General features: G+C 33.5%; 1 pseudogene across 1 annotated transcript; it reads left to right on the top strand.

Moving 5' to 3' along the window:
• The first annotated feature begins 6,293 nt into the window (after positions 1 to 6,293).
• On the top strand, positions 6,294 to 20,494 carry LOC143571414 (ABC transporter C family member 13-like; annotated as a pseudogene). The gene is made up of 33 exons (XR_013142091.1): positions 6,294 to 6,605; positions 6,686 to 6,817; positions 7,580 to 7,680; positions 7,899 to 7,962; positions 8,099 to 8,350; positions 9,126 to 9,195; positions 9,421 to 9,481; positions 9,703 to 9,790; positions 10,226 to 10,344; positions 10,452 to 10,549; positions 10,627 to 10,693; positions 10,781 to 10,898; positions 11,209 to 11,325; positions 11,735 to 11,815; positions 11,908 to 12,129; positions 12,382 to 12,483; positions 12,569 to 12,636; positions 12,719 to 12,850; positions 12,943 to 13,090; positions 13,415 to 13,698; positions 13,978 to 14,128; positions 14,261 to 14,436; positions 14,588 to 14,699; positions 14,777 to 14,830; positions 15,047 to 15,169; positions 15,333 to 15,431; positions 15,535 to 15,627; positions 16,207 to 16,317; positions 16,404 to 16,565; positions 17,286 to 17,473; positions 18,630 to 18,819; positions 19,760 to 19,927; positions 20,238 to 20,494. The product of XR_013142091.1 is annotated as an ABC transporter C family member 13-like (transcript).
• The last annotated feature ends 1,102 nt before the right edge of the window (positions 20,495 to 21,596 follow it).

Genomic DNA, 21,596 nt, shown 5'->3' with positions numbered 1-21,596 from the left:
GAGTGATAATTCAAAGTGAGAGGAGATGGATGGAAAAGTATCTAAGTCAGCTTTCATGCTCAAAATTATAATCATTCTGTGAACAAATGAGTAGAAATTAACCATTTATAGTCAGTCAACTCTAAATGAGTCTAAATAGACGAATGGGCTATTTAGTTTATTCAGATCGGAATAAGTCAGATCTGAATGAGTCTCTGTCTCATTCAACAACAACAATAAGTCTGAATGATTCAGACATAATTTTAACCATTAATTCAGATGTTTTTCTGTTTGAAACCAAACAGTCTGAAGTCTGAATGAATTAGACATTTACATCTGAATGGTTCCATTCAGATGTAAATAAACAGCCACTAAGTTTATAAAGATGCATGAGTGAATTTGTCAAATTAAGTTTATAAACAGATACTAACTGAACTATATTTTTTTTCCTTTGGAGTCTAAATTAATCATATTTTCAGCAATTTAATATACTTCTATTGTTTTTTGTTGGCTGCAAATATATAATTTTCTAATCATTGTTTTCCTCTTGGGTTTGAATTTGCCCAGTTTTGTCAAGTTCGAATTTATGTGCAAGTCCAAATTCACTTTCAGAAATTCTCAAATCTAGAAACCTGATTCGACTACCACTATAACCTAAAATGAATGATCACGATCCGTCTTATTTCTTTATCCATCTCATTCCTTTGCCCTTATAGTTAGTTTAGAATAATAACTAACACTAGCGGTACTCAATATGACATGACGATTTTACAAGTTACACACTTTCACATCTTAGTTTTAGAATTTTATATTTTTATCAAGTTGAAAGATTAATTACTTAAATATGAGTTTTTAAACATATATGATCCGAACCTTAATTAAAATTTTTTTACTTTAATTGGTTAGGGTAAAGTAACTAAAGTAGAAAATGAAGGCTGAACACTCATACTGTTTGATTGTAGTTTAGAAAATGGATGAGAGTTTAATTTAAACTCGGATATGTATAGGTCCCAGAAAAAAACTCACACTTTGAAGTAAAGAATGGGCTTAAACATAAGTAAACTTATGTAACATGTAATATCTTAGGCAAATCTCATATCGACCGTAGTGATAATTGGTTCATAAGTAAATGTCTCGTCTTTTAAATCACCAACGTGTTTTGGGCTTATCAGTAGTGGGCGAGAAAAGAGCTCCACAGTAAAGTGTGCTTAGATGGAAATAGTAGCAGGATGAGTGACGTCATGCCCTCCTGAAAAGTCTCCACCTAAGCAACCACGAGGGGCCAGATGTTACATATCACACACAAGTCAGACATTGTTTCCGATCTACATAGACACAAATAGGACCATTTTGCGAACATGGTGCATATAAATGACTAAATGAGATTGTTGGATGAATGAATCAACCATACTTAGTCCAGGTCAATTATCCATTCAAAGTTAGGGGAGATGGATGGAAAAGTATCAGTCAGCTTTCATGTTCAAAATTATCATCGTTATGTGAACAAATGAGTAGAAATGAACCATTTCTAGTCAGTCTAACTCTAAATGAGTCCAAATAAAGGTTAATAGACGAAGAAAGTGTTGGACGTAATTTCGAACTTCAAGTCACAAGTCGTTGAACTTGAGGGACCAATAATGATAAGTCGGTCATAGTCGGTTATGTATCCTAATTACAACATGCTTCCTTTGTTTTGTCTTTGCTAGCAAGTTAGGTTAGTATATATAAACCGGGTTATGGTTAGATATTAGAACATGCGAGATGCAACCGATCGAGTTAAGGTTCATCTAGAGACACACATGCACGTGATGTAACCGAATTAGAGTTCATCTAGATGCAACCAAGTTAGGGTTTATCAAAATTCAAGCCGAGTTAGGGTCTGAGAGTTGTAATCGTTTTGGAACCTTCTTAAATGAAATTCTTATGAAAATAACAACACACCCATTTAAAGCGGCCTGATCATCGCTATATTTAATGCCAGTCACCACTGTAAAAATAAGTAATTTTTATAGTAGTGTTTTTAACTGAGATTAACATGACAGTGATTTTTTAGTTAAACCACTACGCGTAGAATAACGCTTGTCAAATATGGGTTTAGTAAAAGAAACCTATTAAATGGTAGTATAAATATTTGATGTATGCATATAATATAGTAGTTTTGGGATGATGTCTCAGTAGTGAACGGCTAAGATAAAAGGATTTAACTATAAAGATTCTGAATTTGAGTCTCATGTAATATAAACAAATTTGTCTTTCAAAAAATAAATATCATAATCTAAATCAAAAAATAAATATCATAATCTAAAGTGCACTTAAAAATATAGCAGACTTAACTGGGAAGCAATAAGATAAGATGGTTAAAAGAACATAAGAAGACAAAGTGTGTTGTGACTATTGAGGTGTTCTTTATCTTTACCAACTGCTTTCCATAAAACAAGCAGCAACAAACTTTAATCTACACGTGCCAAGCACGTGAGACATGACATAGTTTTGATTTTCTTTTAACGATAAATGAATCCTTCAGATGGCTATTAATTAAATTCATTACATCAGGATACACTCGTCTTTCGATCCCGAAAAACCCTCACTTAAGGTCAACGTCCGTGAACACTCGCTCGAAGACATGACAGTACTGCGGTGAGATAAAACTCGCTCAGTTTAAGAATCTAACTAGTGAAAACCAACTACTTGTTTTGATCACTTCTTTATCTGAAAATAAATTGCTAATTTGCTATATTAAAATTTTAATAGTAAAGATGAGGGAGAGATCGGCCTCGGAAGAGGGGTGGCGTCACTTAACCATTATACATGAACAAAAAATCATGAAAATAGTATATATGTTTTTATAGAATGTTATTTTTATTAACGTCAAAAAATTCACACATATATATAGACATATAGTGATGATGACGACGACGATGAGTTATAATGTGAGTCTTTAGTCACGCGTATACTTTTACTCATGTGCCTATTTTACTCTCTTTAGCGTTTAATATTTTTATTCAATACGTGAATAAAATAGGCGGGCGACCTATAATATAAGTTGGATGTTTCCGTGAGCAGTTGCAGCAGATCCCCCTAATGGCATATAGATGAATCAATATAGGTATGTAAATATATGTAATATACATGTTATCGTGTATTATGGTAGTTTCAGTTATTATTGATGAAAAGTTTGATATATTAGTAAAAATAAATACGTGACTGTAGGGGTGAGCAAGACAAGGGTCGGACCCTTGAAACCCGGTTACCCGACTCTTAAAATCCTTAATTAGACCCGAATAAATAATATGGGTCGGGTAAAGGGTATTTAAATTTCGGCTTAAAGGGTAAAAGGGTTTCAACTTTCAAGGGTCCGTCCCTTTTTCAAACCCTTGACTCGGGTTACTAGATAGATATACATCAAATTCACGATTAATATGAAATTTATAAGAGTTTTGTATTTCATATATGATTCTTCCAAAATCTCCAACTATTAAGAAAAATTAAAAATAAAGGGTCATATTACTGAATGAAAACATATATATGGAAATCACTGAATGGTTCTCTACAAGTAATTTGTGAATGTGAATATTGTTTGCATCAGTTCAAATAATTGATAAACTCTCGAAGTTAGACTTTACTATGTTATTAAATGAAAGTATAATTGTTCTAGGATTTATATATTAAAGTCATTTATGAGATATGCAACTATTAAATGCAGAAAAAAGAGGTGATTAGTGTCTTAAAGGGTAAAGGGTTAGACCCTTAAAACCCTTATTTATACCCGACTCTTTTATTGGTTAGAGGGTAGGGTCTCTGGGCCACGTTTCTTCCTAAAAGGGTAAAAGATCCGGGTAGGGTATTAGGTAAAATGGTCGGGTCTTACCCTTTGAACAGTCCAACGTGACTGTTAGTCTCGTATCTAATACCTAAATGAGTGATTTATTTCTAACGATACTATATAAATATACTAACACCTAGAAAAAGGGTCTTTAAAATTATCTTTGTATGTTTTTTTTTTCTCTCCTTTTTTTATTTCCTTTCCTTTTTCTGCCACCATGCTTTCCAAAAGTCTGAAGACGATGCATTGGATATTTGCATGGGATCTTTAAAGTTTAAAAGCATGTGATTGTGCATGCACGCTATAGAATCTTACCAAATAAATTACCTTTTGGATTTCTTCATTTTGCATTTTACAGTTTTTACTTATAACCCGTTTGGCATGTCATCAATCTTGTTTCGCCAAACTTACTAATTATTATATTAACTTTCAATAGGAAAAAAATAATAGAGCTACCATTTGTGTTCGTGTGGCGTACGCGGACAATACCAATGTGGCTTCATACGTAAGAGCATCCATTCAAGATGCTTTAAGGAAACAAGTGATGGTTGTGTACAATTAAAGAACTTAGATTTTTAATGGCACTCGTCACCTTGAAGGAGGCCCAACCGTCCAACCTGATAAACAAACTTGTACCGCCATGATGAATGACTTTTAACTTGCATAAGAGACTCGTATGTGAACCGTGTTGTAATAACTCTCTCACATTTATTAGAGTTTATTTAGCAATATTTAGTTTTCTCACTTCTGTCTTGGTTAGATGACCACACCAACCTAAAAACGCCTCAGAACATAACATCTCCAAAATAACATGACACCATCTTTAATATAAGATTGATCTATGTTTATACGACAATACTTCTGTACTGTATAACAAATAAATGACTTTTAATGTCACGTGCCGTCTCGATATTCTCTCTCTCTCTTTATATACCCCTCCCTTTTTAATAATGATTTATTATGAAAAAAGTACTAATTAAAACAATTATCAATATATTAATTGATCAAAATTATATTTGAATTTATTTTTTAAAAGCTTGAATTTACCGAAATTCAAAACTACGATTAACCAAATTAGTCAAACCATCTTTTCCAAAAACCGAATCAACTAGACAATTTATTATCGAAGTCGAATAATTATAAAAATCTAATAACCAACACGTTAGTCTTGGTGAATTAAGGCAATAAATGATTTGAGCTAAGCATTGTGTAAGGTTGTCAGTTCGAACCCAGAGCCCATATGGTTCTCGTTCCATCATGTGTTACGCCACTTTTATGGCAACACAACGACTGTAGCGTAGAGCTTTTGAATTTGAGTGGAGTGATGGCCAAAACACGAGAAAGAGAAATTTAAGCCTTTTGCCACGTTTCATGACGCCACCTTACGGGAAAAAGCGTGAGTGCACAAAGGTGCATGAAATGTGAAACTGAAAAGCGGTAGCTACCATCACCTCACCACTACCATCACCACTGCTAACAACTTTAACTACAATCGGTCGTCAATTCCTTACGCCGCCACGACGGAGCCACTACGACTACGCCGCTATGGAATTCGTTAAGCTAATCTGCCCTACCTCTCCTTACGTAAGCATATTAATTACGTTCCATTTTCTCTATTTATCGCCTCTATCATGACGGTTATGAGTACTAGCCAGTAAATCGAAATTATAACTTGTTAATTGACTTGTAAATCCATCGATGATATCCAGTCAGAAGTTAACTTATTGTAATTTTGTTTACTTTAAGTAATTACTTCATGTTCAATTTGGCTTAATTGCCTGAATTTTGACTATCTTCATTATTAGGTTATAATCATTCGTGTAAAACAGTTCAGTAACTTATCAATTCTATCTTCACAACCTAATTCTACATGTTTATAGAGGATTTAGTAAAATTTCATAAAAAAATTGGAGTGTCAATTTGGAATTGTATATATAGCAACACAGTGGACATGAAACTTTTGGTTACAGTTGTTGACAGGGTAAAATAATGTAATAGAATCTAATTTGAATATATTGTTTACAAACACCTACACATCACCTTTTGTGTGTGTATGCTTCAGGCTGAAATTTATGCTAAAAATTTAATAAAAGATTAGAATCTAAATGTTTTGCTATATCATGTTACCTAGATGACTGGTTTCCAAAATTAAAACTCGTATGGAAATTAAATGCAATTGATGAAATTATGCTATTATTACTCTTTTGTGGATCATAAACAAAATCACTTGATAACTGAATTTTGTTTTAACCTTTGTTTCCTTTCTTTTATGATCTTTGTATAATGTATTAATAACTCTAACTCTGTTTCTTGGATCAGATATGGGATGGAAATGGAATCTCAAGATGCTTAAATGACATATATCCTTTATTTTATGGACTTTTATGCTATATAAATGCTCAAAATCTAAAACATAATAATACACATACACAAAGTGTTATCTTTCTATGCTTCATTGATTGTACTTTCTTAACAAGATTTTTACAGTTCTAGGGCCTGGATCAACTATAATAACACTTGTCATAATTGTTGTGCTTGCCATTTCCGAAAGAACTACCAGAGGGCGTAGAAAGGTAACAAGTGCTTATTGCGATATAGTTGGACTAAAAATGAGGCTATTGTGGTTAATTAATAATATGCAATGCAGATATATCTCTATGAGAAGGTTTTCTTGCTCCTTTTACCTGTAATTGGGGCATGCATATCCTGCTTTGATATAGTTATGCTTATAAGTAACACAAGAAGCGGCCATCCTGCTTTATATCATGAGTGGCTCCTTAGATGCTCTCAGTTCATAGTTTGGGTAAGGCTTTTATTAGTGAATTTAATTCTTGATGTAGCTGTGAAATTTTCTGATTTTTATTCTTTTGGTGCATACTATAGGCTACTATACTTATTGTTTCAAGGTTTGATTTCTGGTTATTTGTCTTATCGAATCGGGTACTGTGTTTTTGGTGGATCATAAAACTGTTGTTAGCGATCCCAGTTTTGCAAACAACCTTTTCTTCTATGGAGGTAATTACTTTTATCTTCCTGATACTGCATTTTGCTAATGTGGCATATGAAACACTTTTTATTTTCAACTTAGAAGGATTTTTTTACTTTCCTTTTTTGTTTGTGACATATGATATGCTTTCAAAGTTCTCTCATAGAAGCCTGAATAAGCATAACCTAAACTTTCTTCATTTGCTTCCGTTTTATCTAATTGGAATGTTGATAATTAAATACATCATCATCATCATCATCATCATCATCATCGTCATCGTACTCAGTGTATCCCACCAATAGCAAAGCTATGGTAGGGTCTGAGGAGGGTAAGATGTAGACAGCCTTACCTCTACCCCATGGGGATAGAGAGGCTGCTTCCGGTGAGACCCCCGGCTCGATAGTAGTTTTGCATCAAGCCTTGGACATATTACATAAGGCACATAGCACTCAATCATCGGGACGCCGGCTGATTGGTGCATGTACCCTTGTCTTTCGGCTATCAACGCCACCACATGATGCCTGATTAACCTTCCATCACTTTTAACGTTATTTTCACGAAATTAGTAAAATAACGTCAAAATTAGTGCAATTTTACTTTTGCCCACCCGAGGGTTCACACATATATACATTATATGCGCGCACCGCAAGCAGGGCACATAATTAAATTGTAATAGTTAAATGTTGGTATTTAGATTTTGTAATATTAAAAACTGATTGGGCAACAATCTAAGTATTATTGAATCTTAAATCTTTAGAAAGACATCAGTTAACTTACATTTTATTCTGCAGGTTTTTAGCTGCATTAATGAGAGCTTAATATTTTCAGTGGATGTTCAGTTTGGTGTACTGATTAATATTATCAGAGTGAAGCAGGCATCTCGCAGGAACAGGTAATCGATCCCATAAGTGTTGTTACTTCTGGTTTTCAGTCAGATGCACAAAATAAATCATGGTTATCAATACCCTGTATTTATAGTTCAAGTTCACAATTTTAAAAGTTAATTATCTGGAACTTGTATAGATAATATTATCATTCCTAAACTAAAACTTGATTCTTAGCTTTTTATATTTATATTCTTCTTTTGACTTTTTACCCAACAATCTGTAGCTCAATGGAAGAGTCACTGATTTACTGTGAAATGGATATGGATGACCATTTTCGTTCAAATCCTGTACGTATTATTAAACTTCTTAATCTTAAGATGTAATGTTTTACAACAGATTTTGCTAGTATCAATGTAGCATTACTCATTATTTACTATTTTGAAATAAGCTAACTTATGTGTTGTTTTCAATTATTTAATAAAGGGAGTTCTTGCTAACTTTTGGAATCTAATGACATTCAAATCTATAAATCCGGTAATGGAACATGGTGCAAAGAAACAGCTTGATTTTAATGATTTGCTTCAACTATCAACCGACATGGATCCTTTGTTCTGCCATGATTCTTTGCTTAACTGTTGGGAAGATCAAACCAGACATGATTGCTCTAATCCTTCTTTGTTTTGGACAATTTGTTATGCATATGGATGGCCATATATGTGTTTAGGCCTGTTAAAGGTTCTACAAATTATCTCCTTACTACTTTCTAGCTTAGGAAAAGAATAACAAAGAAGAAAAATAAAAAAGCTGACCAAACTCGGTCATAGACCCGGCTTAGAATAGCCTGATAAGTCTCAAGTAGAGGTGTCATTTTCAAACAGGACACTCAAGTAGAGGTGCATCAACAAGTGATTTAAGTTTGGAATTGTTTTCAAACTGACCAAACATGTATATTCATGTCACTGTTGATATTTTTTGTCATTTTACAATTTGGGGAGAGTTTATAGAGCAGAATGTTAATTGTACAAATTCAAGGGTGAAATAGTGATTTTAAGGGTGAAATGGGAATCTTACAATTTCAAGAGTCGAATGATAATCTTACATTTTCCAGGGTAAAATGGTAATCATACAATTTCAAGGGTAAAGTGGATATTTTACAGTTTTAAGGGTAGAAATGATACTTGTACAATTTCAAGTGTAAAGTGATAGTCTTACAATTTCGAGAGTAAAATGGCAATCTTAAATTCAAGAGTAAAATGGTAATTTTTATAGTTTCGGGGGTAAATGTTTATTGGGAAAAACAGGGTTTTTGCGGGTAGGGAACAGCCAAAATGAAGCAAAATGAAACACGAGTGGACTTACTGAGAATGTTTATGCATGAATAGCCTGTTAGAAACAAAGCCATGCTTGGGTACCAAAAAATAAAAAGAAAAGTAAAAACTTAATATCAGTGGTGTAGTAAGTGTTATTTCTCTTATAGTCTTATATGTCTCATACTCCATAAATACTTCAGGTACTAAATGACTGTCTTGGTTTTGCTGGACCCTTGCTTCTTAATTTACTGATTAAGTATCTTCAAGAAGGTCAATTTCCATCTTTGTTTATCTTTATCCTTTATGTATGATGGTAATGTATAGTTCATCTTTTAATAACTTATGACATTGATATCGTAACGTTGAGTTTAGGAATCCTATGATTTCTTGACACTTTCAAAAATGGGAATTGCACTTTCAATTTGCTTCTAATACTATGTGAACTGCCTCAATTGATATTCCCATTAATAACCATATTTTTTTTATTACAAACAGGATCTGGGAATTTTGATGGTTATTTCCTTGCCATTTCCCTTGGCTTGACTTCCATTTTGAAGTAAGTCTTATGCTCTTATTGTGGTAATACTATTACATCAAAAAGTTATATTGCTTCTGACTTACCAAAATAATTTCAGATACTCAATAATGGAAACTCATGTTCTATTCCCTTGTTTGCTCATTTATGTACTTTTTTTTTTCATTAACACTGAAAAGTTGTAAATGAAATCTTGATGATATTGTATTGTATATAAACTTTTCACTATTATAATGGTGCAGATCTTTTCTGGATACTCAGTATACATTCCGGCTTTCCAAATTAAAGTTGAAGCTACGTTCTGGTCTTATGACCATTATATTTCGAAAGGTAAATTCTTATCTGTTTCTTGTTTTTTGGTTATAGAGACACACATGTATATATGAATGCATGTATATATTCGGTAAAGTTAAATGATGTTATGTTTTTAGTAGTAGTTCATTTTTATGCATGAATTCACTAATCATATAATAAGATGGTAATTAAGAAAAGCCAAAATGAAAGCTAAGAAAGTTTATATGATAATATATATAATTACAATTGACCTTATATGTAATAAAACAACTCTTTTAAGTTTTATCATGAAGCTGGTTTTTATATATGTCAGATTCAAAAACAATTCTTTTTTTTTATCATGAAACTGGTCTAGAAAATCATCTTTAGCTTTTAGATCTTTCATACTATTCTCCCTTTAGTCCTAATTATGAGCAAGAATTTGTTAATATGTTATCTGTTACTAATCAAGTTGCCTACTATGTATTTCAGTGTCTCCACGTCAGCCTTGCTAATAAAACACGGTTTTCAAAGGGGGAAATCCAAACGTTCATGTCTGTGGATGCCGATCGAACTGTAAATATGTGCAACAGTTTTCATGACATGTGGAGGTCTTTATCTATTTCTCTCACACATCTTCATAATAAAGTAACAACTTAATTTTTTTTTATCTTTTGTACTGAATTTGAATCATATAAATCATTTTTTAACCTTTCAGCTTGCCAGTACAAATTGGAATCGCCCTGTATTTGCTCTATACACAAGTTCAGTTTGCTTTTGTTGCTGGAATCACAATAACTATATTACTGATACCAGGTATAGTATAGGGTCTTCACATTTCGTACTTTTTGATGTATGATATCTCTCTAATCATTTAATAATAACGTGTACAGTAAATAAATGGATTGCTGAAATGATTGCCAGTGCCACCAAAAACATGATGGGGCAAAAGGATGAAAGGTGTGTGCACCTTTGCTTAAGTATTCATTGTTTTTAGAATAACAGTTTGTTTTTCAATTGTTATAATATAAAGTAACAACTTTGCAGGGTTAGAAGGACCGGTGAACTATTGACATATATTCGCACCTTGAAAATGTATGGTTGGGAGCTTCTTTTTAGTGGTTGGTTAATGAAGACAAGATCCTTAGAAGTCAAATATTTATCGGTAACAAATACTCTCTACAAAACCATATAACTGATATAGGTGGCAATTTTGAACCATTTATTTATGATCATGTCGATTTTGGATTATGTTTAATCTAAGGATCAAATGAGTCAAAAGTCTCATCCTATACTTTTTGAGTAATATAAGTAAGGTTAAACTTCTTGTACAAAAAGTGTTTCGGATCAACCAAAACCTACAGCGCTACTTGTTTCGGGCCAAACCTGCTTTTTACAAATTATATGTGTTGCAACCCTTAATCACTGGCATTCTAATATGGTTTTGTTCTTACTGTTTGATATCTTTTTTGTAGACGAGAAAGTAGTTGGATGTATGGTGTGTATTCTTTTGGGCAACTACACCAACTCTTTTTTCTTTATTCACATTTGGACTCTATGTTATTATGGGGAATCAACTAGATGCAGCAACGGTATAATAAACCCTGTTTTCAATGCATAGAGCTACCTGTTATTTTCTTATTTATGAAGTTGACCCGTTCACTTTTAAATGGGTAAATTTTGGGATTCGGGTATGTTTTATATATCAAGGGTCAAACAGGATGAAAGCTACCCGATGTGTACTTTTAATAAGTATGGCATCCTAAATCATTATTAAAAAAATAACTAGACTATTACAGAATAAATAATTTTTGTAATCATATCTAACACACTGAGTATTCATAGAAAGATTTAAAATATGAGATAAACGGTGTTTCAGTCAACACAACTCACGTGTACAAAAATTGGCTGTTTTGACCCGTTACCTGACCTGTCTAAACAAGTCCTTTTTGCATCTCTAAAACTATAACTCCTTATTGATTTAACCCTCTACTTTTGCAGGTTTTTACTTGTCTTGCTCTGTTTAACAATTTGATTTCCCCGTTAAACTCATTCCCGTGGGTCATTAACGGGTTAATTGATGTGAGTTTTTATATACCCTTAAACTGCTTCAAAATAATGTTTTTCAGCTAACAGAAAATATGTTTACTTCGTTTGTTAAAATTTATCCTTAGGCAGTTATATCTACAAGGCGGTTGAGCAAGTTTCTCTCGTGTGTTGAGCATGAACCATCATCGTTCACCAGAGAAAGATTTAATTTTACAGATGAAGAAATGGATATTGTGATGAAAGATGCTTGCTGTACATGGTCAGTTGACCAAGAAGTCAAAGATCTGATTCTGGATCATGTCAATCTTGCTATTCCAAAGGGTTCTCTAGTTGCAGTTATTAGAGAGGTCAAACCTTCACTTGACATTCCTCACTGTAGCATTACTAATGTGCGTAGCACATGACTGAACTTAACGAAAAAAACTAATGCCTGTTAGCGGAAAGGACGAACCGTGTAAACAAATTCGAACATAAAGGATGATTTCTATCATTTCTTTAGTTCAAGATCGAAACCTGTAATTTGATATATACCTAAAGGACGAAAAGTGTTACTTACTCTATACATTATCAGTGAAACATAATAAAATTCATGTTTGCAGGTTGGTTCGGGTAAATCTTCCTTATTGAATTCTATTCTAGGAGAAATGAATCTTATCAAGGGAACTATACATTCAAAAGGATCTGTTGCATATGTCCCACAGGTTAAAAGAACTTGCCTAAACATATAAATTTCAAACTTATTTTCATAATTTTCAAATTTTAACTCGTATTTATTTTGATCTGTAGATTCCGTGGATTCTATCTGGCACTTTTCGGGATAATGTCATATTTGGAAAGGACTATGATCCGATAAGGTACTGTTCTCTCGAAACTGCTGGTGTGGCAGTCACAGTTGATAGTTGATACTAACAGATGGAACTTATGTTATTATTACAGATACTCCGCTGTTTTAGAGGCATGCGCTTTAGACACAGATATTTCACTAACTGTTGGAGGTGATATGGCTTATATTGGAGAGAAAGGGGTAAACCTGTCAGGCGGTCAAAGAGCTCGTTTAGCCCTTGCCAGGTGTCATTATCTAATTGGTTCTTTTAGCAAATAGCATTTGGTGATAATATGCAAAAAGGTATTTAATAACTTATATATGGGAAAATGAGCAGGGCTGTTTACCATGGATCTGAGTTAATCATGCTGGATGATGTCCTTAGTGCAGTTGATGCACACGTGGCATCCTGGATTTTATCAAATGCTATCCTTAGCCCACTTATGGACCAGAAAACACGCATTCTTTGCACACATAACATTCAGGTAGTAAAGAGTTTATAATGCATAAAACTTCATATGCATCATTTTACTATAAAAAACATTAGTTATGACTGAAGTAATCAAGTAATATAATTTCAACCCGATTACTTATGAAAACGTCAATTCAGAATATTTGATTATGATTGAATTAATATAATTTTGTTATTGTATTTCACACAGTCTAGTCTGTATACGAAAACTTTCAGTTAACCGTTTTACGGGAAGTTCGTTCATTTAATAGTTCGTTAATAAATTCATTAAAATTTTTTAGGCTCATTACATTTTAGGCTCATTACAGTGCTCCACTAACGACCTTACACATTACAGGCGATATTTGCTGCAGATACGGTTGTTATAATGGACAAAGGACAAGTTAAATGGGTGGGAAGTCCAACCGACTGTTCCAATTCATCATACGCATTATTTGTTAAAACTGAAGAACTTAATACCTCATCTGAGACTAAGCCACAAGTAGAAACTGGAGATACTTCTATAGGGGTCCACGAAGATGACGTGGCAGAGAGTGAAGTTATAAATATTATGGACCCCACTGATGACATCATCAAGGTTGAAGAGAGGAAAGAAGGCAGAGTTGAAACAACTGTGTACATGTGAGTGCATGTTTTTAGCAACGATCATCTTGTGTAGACAAGTAGAGGAAGGGTGTGTATAGGTTGGTTTGAGTCGTTGGGGCTCAAATCGAACCGTTAGCTTTTGGTTATTACAACGGGCCTAATCCGGCTTCGGTTTTTTTTGTTTTACCATTCGACTTTGAAAATTTTGGGCCGAAAAAGGCCCAAAATAATGAATTTGGGCCTAAAAGTTTTGAGCCGAAATAAGGCCCAAAATATTTAATCAACAACTGAACAGTATTTTCTCATATCATGCAGGAGTTATGCTGCATTTTCCGGTTGGTATATAACTGCCATAACATGTTTATCAGCACTTCTCATGCAAGCTTCTAGAAATGGAAATGATCTGTCGCTGTCTTATTGGGTTGATACAGCTGCATTAGAAAACCACCCAACATCCTTTTATTTGGTAATTATATCAAGTTGTTATTATTGGTGTTATGTTCTCAAAACATAAATTAATTAGATTTAGTAGAATATTTATTCTATATGAGGCTGCGGATGAATAAGAAGATTTACCAACTTTTAATTAACACTGCAGGTTGTACTTTGTATCTTTTGTTCAGCAAACTCGTTTCTTACTCTAGTTAGGGCTTTCTCATTTGCATATGGAGGCTCACGCGCCGCAATACATGTGCACAATAACTTACTGAAAAAGCTTGTTGACGCACCAATTGCCTTTTTTGACCAGACCCCGAGTGGAAGAATACTTAACAGGTAGCATAAGTTCTAGAAGGGTAAATATGCCATTTTTGTATGGATTGAAACGGGTCGGGCAAGGTTGAGTTGACCTGAAACACTCTATGTCCTATTTCTAAAATGATTACAAAATATGTTATTATAATAATAATGCTGATTGCTTTTGTAGGTTGTCTTCAGATCTATACACAATTGATGATTCTCTGGCATTCATTCTCAATATTCTGCTTGCCAATTTTGTTGGGCTCTTAGGAATTGCTATAATTTTGTCCTTTGTGCAGGTAATTTTTACATTAACATTAATAATTTTTAACTTTACTTGTTATTAACTTTGGTCATTATTCATTTTTGTGTATAGGTCATGTTCTTGCTTCTCATTCTGCCCTTTTGGTATGTCTACAGCAAAGTGCAGGTACTAGTTACATAAACAGTAGCTCCTATCAATATATCTGTCTCATACAAATACTTAAATGATAAAACAAAAAAACAATAATAGTTTGATCCATTTAGTTATGAATAAGTCGACAAGGCGTGTTCTAACTCAGCATTTAGTTATGAATAGGCCACACACACACACACTTACAGTGAGGCAATAGTAACACATACTGATAAATATTGGAATATTCAGTTTTACTACAGGTCAACATCACGTGAATTGAGAAGACTTGACAGCGTATCACGATCACCCATATATGCATCATTCTCTGAAATACTTGATGGATCATCAACTATCCGCGCTTTTAAATCCGAGGTGAAAATGTTTCCTTAAAATTTGGTCTTCATGCGCCACGTCAACAAAAAATCATATGGTCAAAAGCTAACGAATGACACATTAGTTACAGTGTCATCACTTTGACACGTCACTCGATCATATTACCTCAAGGAACTAAGTAATGCTCTTTATCTGTACACAGGACTATTTCTTGTCTAGATTCATCGATCACGTTCAGATGCATCAGAAAACGTCTTATTCAGAAACAATAGCAAGCCTGTGGTTGTCCTTACGCCTACAAGTATTCATCTTAAAACTTATTTTTAATATTGCATTCTAAGAAATTTTTGTAAGTTTGTATCTTAAATAACTTAATAATATCAGTAATTAGTGTATGGCCTCAGTTCTTAGCAGCTTTTGTTGTATCTTATATTGCGGTGATGGCGGTTTTCGGATCCAATGGATATCTTCCAATCAATCTAGGTACCCCAGGACTGGTAAGTCATCAATTTATTGAGTCAATTTAGTCCCATGTACTTATAAATGGACCATTTGGGTTGTTATATCTCAAACGGGTCAAATCAAAAGAATTAGTTGAAAGTTGACCAAAGTCTAATCTTGATGAATGATGACCTCCTTATCAACTTTTTTTCCAAGTTTTATATTATTTATTGTAAAAATATTGTTTTTGTAACCATAACTAACATAGTTATAAAAACAGTTTTAGTAAAGAATGTTCGTGGGCCAGCCCGTCGACCTGCTTCAACCCAAACCTAGCAGTGTGTATGGGTCGGTTTTGGTCTAAAACCGAACCAAATACCGGGATTTTGGTTTTTGAGTTTTTAAAATCGGGTTTCGGTTTTGCCTTTTGGGCTTGAAATTTTTTGATAAATAGAAAATGCTAGCCCAAGATAATGAATTTGCACCTAAAGGTTTTTAGCATAGATCGTCTTATAAATAAACGATTAAGTAATTAATTATTATACTTTTGGGCTAAAATATCCAGGTTACGCCATTTATTAAATTTTGTAAAAAAACATGATTTTAGCATTTAAGATCACAAACTTTGTAAACAGGTCGGTTTAGCTCTATCCTATGCAGCTCCAGTTGTATCATTGTTAGGGAGTTTTTTGACAAGTTTCACAGAGACCGAGAAAGAACTAGTCTCAGTTGAGAGGGTTCTTCAGGTACTTTTAACTATAATATTTATATTATAGTTTTTTTTTGCAACACTTACAATTACAGGTTGTAAAGTTGATTATATTCATGATAGTACATGGATATCACTCAAGAAGAACTTGAAGGAAACAAGATTTTAGATGCAAATTGGCCATTTAAAGGACAGATTGAATTCCATCATGTAACACTCAGATATATGCCATCATTGCCTCCTGCATTTCGTGATCTTAGTTTTACAATAGCAGGAGGAACACAGGTTTGTCAATCTACTAACATAAATGTAATTTTTATGTATCCTATGTTTTTCCGGTCCTATGATTATTATTGTGTGTTCGTGATTGCTGATCCTAAGTAGAGGTGGCAACACGGGTGCGTAGGGGTGTAAACAAGCCAAGATGCTTGTGAGCTACTCGAGATCGTCTCATTTAAAGCTCGAATAGAACCGAGCATGAGCCCAAGCCTAAAAATAAGCTTGTTTAATAAACGAGCCCGAGCCCGAGGTTCACTTATTGAGCTGGAGTTGACTTGCGAGCCTATTTTCAAGCCTACTACTTACATAAATTTTATTACAATTCATTTGATAGATATTTACATAATAACTATTACTATGTTATGTATATACTTCTAATAAAACAACTAAACAATTTATATGTCATAAGTTAAAGCACTAGCTTAAGAAATAAAGCTCAAAACGAGCTGACCTTAGCTCTCGTAAGTTAAACGAGCTGAGCTTGACCTCAGACAATATCAAGCTCTGCCTGGCTCATTGTAGGGGTGGGTCAGGTACTCAATGAGTTTGTGTAAAAAAACTATATTATTACAATATTTAGAGTTAGATACAATCAAAAAAACTATATTACTATAATAATAATATAATAATTTTTTAAATAAAATGCACTAGGAGGTTTACTTTAAGATAAAACTAACCCAAGTTATTGTTACTAACAATCCACAAATTATTGTGGCTTCTGATCAGGTAGGAATTGTTGGAAGAACAGGTGCAGGCAAATCAAGCATCTTGAATGCTCTATTCCGCCTCAACCCAATATGCGCAGGAAATATTATAGTTGATGACATAAACATAGCAGACATTTCTTTGAGAGATCTTAGGTCGCGTTTTGCTGTTGTTCCTCAAACTCCATTTCTTTTCAAAGGAACTTTAAGGTAGAATCATTCATAATAAAGCTGTGGCAAGATGAGTGCGGCGGGCGGGTTGGATAACGGTCAAAAAGGCTTCTTTTACCACTAAGAAGGGGTAAATGGTCAAAACACTACATATATACATTACACCATGCTTGCGGCCGGTGCACGCATATAATGTATATATGTGTGAACCCTCGGGTGGGCAAAAGTGAAATTGCACTAATTTTGACGTTATTTTACTAATCTCGTGAAAATAACGTTAAAAGTGGCGGAAGGTTAATCAGGCATCATGTGGTGGTGTTGATAGCCGAAAGACAAGGGTGCATGCACCAATCGGTCGGTGTCCCGATGGTTGAGTGTTATGTGTCTTATGTCCAATGCTTGATGCAAAACTACTATCGAGCCGGGGGTCTCACCGGAAGCAGCCTCTCTACCCTATGGGGTAGAGGTAAGGCTGTCTACATCTTACCCTCCTCAGACCCTACAATAGCTTTGCTATTGGTGGGATATACTGAGTACGATGATGATGATGATTAAGTATTTTCAAAACCGAACCGGATAGGCAGCCAGGTTGGATAGGAACTGGTCCGGTTAAGCCTCTCTGGCCGTTCTTCATTTGAGCTGGCCAGTTACTGGTGACCGGATTTTCAAGTTTTTATTTTTTTTTAAATTGTTTTTTTCCTAAAATTCGCATATTTTTATTCACTAGTCTCGAGACTTCATATTTATTTATAAAGTCTTTATATTTACATAAAAATGCCAATTCACATCAAAACATAAAGTATTTTGATGTTTTGTTTTGTATTAAATGTATGTATATAATTTTAATTTTATATTATATATGATGTCACCCTGTTCTTAAATCCTGTCTGAATTGTTAACTAGTAAGGCGACTGGTTCATTGTCCGGTCCGGTTATAAAAAAGTTAAAAACATTGATTATATTACTACAAAATACGACCCCGCTTAAAGAAGCAATATTACTACAAAATAATCCAAATGTTGCATAATAACGATTTAGGAGGTTGTATACATCAAAATACTTCAACTTGTTCGACCCGGCCCATTTGATTCCTTTTCAGCTAACTTTTTTTTATTTGAACCATGCATAGTAAACTTGTCAAATTTGTCATTTGGAAATGACAAGATATTTATGTTTTCCTGCATATTAACTCAAGGGACAATTTAGACCCCTTTAACATACACGAAGACTTAAATATTTGGAAAGCTTTAGAGAAATGTCATATTAAGGAGGAGGTTCGGGCCGCAGGCGGACTAGATATGCATATAAAAGAGTCTGGAACTTCATTTTCAGTTGGGCAACGACAACTCCTTTGCCTTGCACGCGCCTTTCTTAAGTCTACTAAGGTTAGAACAGTTCATATATGTAATGTAGAGATGGCTAAATGGGTGGGTTTGGTTTGTCAGAAATGTTTACGATTTTGTTAAGAGATTATTTCATATAATATCCATATGAAGGTTCAAATTTTCGTAGTAGTGTTTACTGTTTACCTTACCAAAACACTAAAAATGTCAGTTTTTTTCATAAGGGAGGGCTCTAGCCGCAGAGCATGGTTTTGATGTGAGAATACGCAGAGCAAACTAAATCGCTCATTTTTTAAATCTTATTTTTTTGTAAAATACAAGAAAATGGTTGAAATGTAATGTTTATGTTTTCTCTTCAACCTATACATGTGAACTGTGTGGGTAAATGATTAAAAATCTAAAAAATTTTAATAAAATTTTAGTTTGATTATTTTAAGGTACATAACGTACACATTTGTAGTTAAGAAATACAAAAAAAAAAAGACCTAAATCATTGATAAATAAAAATACACGTTTAGGTTTGTTCTTGCAATAATTTAGTGTTATAATAAACCTAATGATCAAATGAGAACTCATTTTCAGTTGAAGAACTAAAAAAACAATTTGTAGCCACACATTAATTATATTTAGTTGCATGTTGACTTTAGGGGAAGTGGATTAAAATTAAGATTAAAATAAACGTGTGTCTGAATTTGATTCTTAGTTCTGGAGTTCTTAAAGGATCCCTTCCCTAAAAACATATATTCTCATATTAGAAATACATTGTGTATTATTTTTTACCAAGTATACATAGTGTATTATATGTAATAATGAAACTGTAGTATTACAAATTTTTTGCATAAAGTGATTTAGGAGGTTATATACATTAAAATACACTTTGGGTAACTTTTTAGTGTGCAACATGGTTGACTCAATATCGTCATCTCTTATTCGTCTGCTCGTGTCTGATATTTCAATTCCCTAACGGTTTCAATTGATGTAGGTGTTATGTTTGGATGAATGTACAGCAATTATAGACACTCAAACCGCTTCAAAACTTAAAGATGCAATATCTAGCGAATGTAGGGGCTTGACAGTTATCACAATCGCTCATCGTATCTCCACAATTCTACATATGGACAATGTTCTTATTCTTGATCAAGGAATCTTGGTAAGTTAGTTAAACTGTCTTACCTCGTTTTTATCTGTTCATAACTAGTGGTGACAAAATAGACGTGTCAGGTAATGCACCAAGACATGTTTTCTATAGTTAATAATTTCATGTTTTGTGGTGATATAAATTTATGATGCATTTAGTTATGTGGAAACAAGGACCCTCAACTTTATATGACCTTTACCTTCCACAAAAGTTGTAATAATATAAAATTCAACTATTTCCATCACCTCATGATATGATTTTTTTATTTGAATTATTTTTGAAAAAATGCTTATTATTTGGTTATTTTTTTGGCATGATACAGGTGGAACAAGGAAACCCTCAGATTCTACTCAAGGACGAGTCTTCTAGATTTTGGAGCTTTGCTAAAGCATCCTCAATGTAGTAGTGCCACCATTCAATATTATGTTCCTTTGTTGTTGTTGCACATAGTACAAAATATATGTATTATTATATGAACTATTGTACTATGTAATATCTATATTCTCGTGGTTAGTTAAAGAAAAAAAACTTATCTATCTACGGGCGGTCTCGAGGGTTTTCTAGAAAACAAAAGACACCGAATCAAGTCTCTCGTTAATGTAACACGTTTCGATTTTTAAAACGCATAAAAAAATACAGTAGGCCCCTTATAGGACGTTTTCTATCACAACCGAACCAAATCTTTTTCTTTGATGTTATGTAGACATTATGTTTCTGTTTTTTTTTTAATTTACACATGGTGAAATTTCTTAATATACCACACCCGCTCTATTATTATATATATTAAAAGGGGAATTTATTTCCCTTCACATATTTACTATTCAATTTATTATTCATCTTTTTTTTTAACTTTTAAAACTAAAGTATATTTGGCAAACCTTAAATGTGGGTAAGTGTCGGTTTTACATGTTTTATTTGTCGGTTAAAATTTTAAACTTTTCTTTCGTATTTGTTATGGTTGGTCTATAAAATAACCGAAACTTTTTTTATGATTTACAATTATCCCATCGTCACATGTTTTTATATCCTTGTTTCGACGTTTGATACCACACTTTTAATATTTGGTTTTTTGGCTTACTAATTCATGTTTACCAATTTGTGTTGGTACCGCCGATACTAACCGAATTTGCATCGGTTCGCTACTGTAACGTGCTGGATAGTTTGTTGTATTTTGGCGTTGCACAAGTTTATTTCTTTTGTTTACTTCCGATATTGTAACCTGATACATGCTGATCTCGCATAGTCTCACAGCACGTTCGTGGTTTAACCAGTTTACGTATGTTTTTTTGCTCGGTTTAATGGTCCCGTCGCGAAGCGCGGGATCCTAAATCCTAGTTTAAGATTATATTGGTGTTTGGTTTTGTACTCTCATTTTTATTTCCATTTGAGATTTGTACACGCCACATTACCCCGAAGATTCGAGAATACGAATTTCCTAATTTACAAGTAAAATTTATACTTAAAAAACTATTTGTAATCATACGTTAGTTATTGATGTGGAATGGATACATGTAATGTATGGAAAAATGTCATAGTCATGGGGACACATGAATACAAGGATAAAAAGAGTTGAAAATGATGTGTTGGGAGGTGTTTATTGGTGAACAACATGATAACGGGAATAATTCTGTTTGCATTGGTGGCTCCATCTCCGTCTTTAGTTCAATTATTTTACATATTA

This window comes from Bidens hawaiensis, unplaced genomic scaffold (genome assembly GCF_021521415.1).
Source record: "Bidens hawaiensis isolate Kalapana, Puna unplaced genomic scaffold, B.hawaiensis_p1.1 tig00025375_1, whole genome shotgun sequence".
Classification (NCBI taxonomy): domain Eukaryota; kingdom Viridiplantae; phylum Streptophyta; class Magnoliopsida; order Asterales; family Asteraceae; genus Bidens; species Bidens hawaiensis.
The sequence above is the reverse complement of the archived record's forward strand: the minus strand, read 5'-3'. Positions and strand labels throughout refer to the sequence as shown.